Source organism: Humulus lupulus, chromosome 3 (assembly GCF_963169125.1).
Source record: "Humulus lupulus chromosome 3, drHumLupu1.1, whole genome shotgun sequence".
Taxonomy (NCBI): Eukaryota; Viridiplantae; Streptophyta; class Magnoliopsida; order Rosales; family Cannabaceae; genus Humulus; species Humulus lupulus.
In genome coordinates this window covers 50,325,331-50,328,942 of record NC_084795.1, presented here as the reverse complement: position 1 = coordinate 50,328,942, position 3,612 = coordinate 50,325,331, and the positions used below count along the sequence as shown (strand labels likewise).

Below are 3,612 nucleotides of genomic sequence, written 5' to 3'. Positions count from 1 at the left end.
CACATATTTCGCCTGGGCCGTGGTCTTTAGTTAATGTAGCCCAATGCATTAACATGATATTAATACCCCAATAACGGGGATAATGTGTATTAATGAGCCTAGTGTGTATTAATTGTAAATGATTAGCAATCAATAACCCTAGCCTCTATAAATAGGGCTGGGGATCTCATTGTAAATGCTTCATAATTTTTATAGAAAGAGAGCCTTGAAGTCAGAGCAATATAGACGCTGCTTGAGAAACTCCATTGGAGATTGCCCTAGCAAGCTTCCAATCCCCTTAATACTAGAGACTCGTGGACTAGGGCTCTCTTATAGCTTGAATCACATAAAAACTGTTGTGTTCTTGTCATTTATTTTCTTAATCTCTCATCTTTAAGTTGATAGCGAAAAATACAGTCAACAAAGACTTTAGAGCATGGAGATATGATGGCAATAGAGCATATGACTCATCAGTTGATTCTTGTAATGCCTCCAATGCTTTTTCCTTTGCCATACGAGCCTTGAACTAATATGGACCCCATCTTCTCTCAACATATGAGCTACTATCTTTTAGGACATTTTGTTGCATTATCTCTTAGCAAGTTAGTTACACAATCACTCACTAATTTGCTAGTAGCTTAACGATGATTATATAACCCAACATCAATTAGACAAGTATGCTCCTTGACATACTTCCTAACCATCCAAAAACAATCATTGCCATACTTTGAAGCCCTCATGTACCATTCACAATTTTGAACTACACATCTAATAACCAATCTAGTTTGGTTAGACTTAATAGTCACAAATTCAAAAAAATTCTTAATTGAGATCAACCCTAATGCAGTCTTCAACTTTTTATTTTTATTTTCAAAGAGGTATTTGACTTTTAGATCTTCCAATCAAATGGGATCTACAATTATAGTGTCTACATTTTCTTAAGTTGGAGAATTGTTCATGTTGGTACTTAGAACAGTTGAACTACCAATGCTCCCACCATGAGAAGAAAACGATGAACCTACTTCAAAGTTTGTGCCAAAATTTAAAGACAAATCCGATTCCATCATAGAGGAGTGATCAACAACAGACTCCAACAACAAACGATTATTCTCAATGGACTTTTGAATTAGTTCAGCCATTGGACGCTCCTCAAAACTTACAATGAGTGAGTATTTCATTTCTTTATCAGATTTGGCCATATATAGGTACCAACTCATACCACTATCACCCATAACCTCTAAAATATTATTTTCATTCTCTCCAAGGTAACTCTTTATACAACAGTTCTAAAGCATCTAAACATGTGGCATCGTCATTAAGCAACATGGCTGTCAACCTATAACCCATGATTTTTTTTGTTGTCATTCCAAAGTCCATCATACAATATTGTAATAGGAACCTTTCCCATAACTGAAAAAAAATTATAAGAAAGAAGGAAGATTAGAAAACCCAACTTAGTATACCACAACATTATTACATATGCTAGAAAGTAAAATAACACAAGATATTAAAATACTTATACCAAAATTATAAGACCATATACAACTTAAAAAGGAGAAAATTTTTGGAATAATATTGGCAAACCAAGTGTGGTATATGACACCACACAAAACATATACAAACCCATTTAATACAATTAAGCAATCTCTGCAAACACATTTGATAATTTTGGTAAATGGTTATAGGAGACTCTGACGACAACATAAACATGTGAGATGACCAAATATAGGCCAACCTCCGCCAACTGCTTCAGGTGCTATTTTCACATCTTTCTTTCCAACTCCCCACTTTTGTGATACACAATACCAAGTAAAAAGTTTGGCACACAACCAAGTTATGATAGCATTTGGAGAAACAAGTATTGAATAATCCATGATTACTAATTAAATTGAATGTTTTTATCTGATATGAAACAAAACATATGAATATATATAAAGAGAGAGAGGTTGGTCCACTAATATTTGTATCAATCAATTGCCTATTATTATATGGAGATAGTCGCCTAAGGAAAACAACATAATCAATTTGAAATCTGGATAACGAAAAAGAAAAATATGTCTACATACACCATATGTAGAGGTCAATTGAAAAGATTCAATTCTGAAAATGCATTTAGTTCTAGGCAACAAGTTTCACAGAAACAAAACTAGAGACAACAAACAAAAGGAGTAATATCAGCAATCAGTTATATATATTTGAGCAATTCATTTAGCAGGGACAATATAGTTTATGTAATATGTCAAATAGTCTTAAGACCATTTACAAAGAAAAATGGGTATGTGAATCAAAAAGAAAAACAAAAAAGAATGAAAAGGAAGAGAAATACCTCTTGATTGGTGGAAAATTGGAAGAATGGTCGGAAAAAATGGAAGATGGCCTAAAGAAAACAAACATGATCTAATTTCTGTATCAAAACAGTAAAAAGAAAATGAAAAATGCTATAAAGATGGAGATGGTAATATGAAACAAGTGAAAGTTAACCAAACCTTCTTCTTTGCCAGAAAAAATGGAGGAAAATAAGCTAAGATCCAATCGTCGGTGACCACAGAATGATACAATCGGCTTCTCCTTGTCTTTTTTTATGAGCAGTTTTTTTAGATGGTGGTGTTGACAAGTGAGCTGAAAGTGATACAATGTGGGTAATTTAGGTATTTAACAATCTTTGAAGGCCGTTCTTCTACTTTTTTTTAATGGTGACATTAGGCTTCAAGTTTCTTATTTTGGTTCATTTACTATAATTTCTCAAATTTTAGCCTATTATACTTTTACATTTTAAGGGCAACTCCAACATGAACACTAAAATGGTGTTGAACTAACATCAAAATAAGGTAATTTTAACACCATATTTTTTTTCCAATCCAACCATAACACAAAAAATTAGACAAAAAAATATATTCAACATTATTATATCCCCACAAAGTACCCATTATATTATTTTATCTTACAAATTAAATAATATACATATATTTATATATATATATAAAATATTAATATAAAACACAAAAACAAAAACAAAAAATTACTGTGGTGAACAGTGCCACATTAATAATGCCGTGACACTGTTCATTTCAACAATTTTGCAGTACCATTTGGAGTCTCGTTAAAATGATAAATGGTGTAGGATTAACTATAAATTAAGGTTTTGCGGTGCTATTGGAGTTGGCCTAATAAGGACGTACATATACCCTGATGGGCATTTCATATTATTATTATAACTTGCTTTCCTCCTACGCATGACATTTATTTGTCTTTGTCCCAAAAGATGCGTAGACAAAAAAAAGAAAAAGAAAAAGTGTAGTAGGTATTTATAGAAAATATGAGGCTTGGTATCTAATATCATCTTTCTTAACAATTGACTTTATATAGAATTATTTTGGTTCCAAATATAACTACCATGCTTATAATCTTTGATAGTTCAGGCAAAAATAACTTGTATTCTTCACCATGAAAGCATGAGTTCAACATCAAATCGATCCATTATTGATTTGGTACATTAAGAAAACCACTTTACCACAAACTAGCATAAAGTAAAACATGTTTGGAATAAAGATCTTGGCAATATGATTTAAATTTCAAAAGGATATTCACTTCTTCTAATTTTGTTTCATGATCTATTGGTCACGCAAAATATAT

At 31.9% G+C, this 3,612-nt stretch overlaps 1 long non-coding RNA gene across 1 annotated transcript; it reads right to left on the bottom strand.

Annotated features, from left to right (window-relative positions):
- Window positions 1-985: 985 nt before the first annotated feature.
- Window positions 986-2,585, bottom strand: LOC133821109 (uncharacterized). Its single transcript, XR_009887317.1, has 2 exons — window positions 2,306-2,585; window positions 986-1,389 (listed from the first exon to the last, which is right to left on the bottom strand). It is a non-coding gene; the product is annotated as an uncharacterized LOC133821109 (long non-coding RNA).
- Between the last annotated feature and the right edge of the window lie 1,027 nt (window positions 2,586-3,612).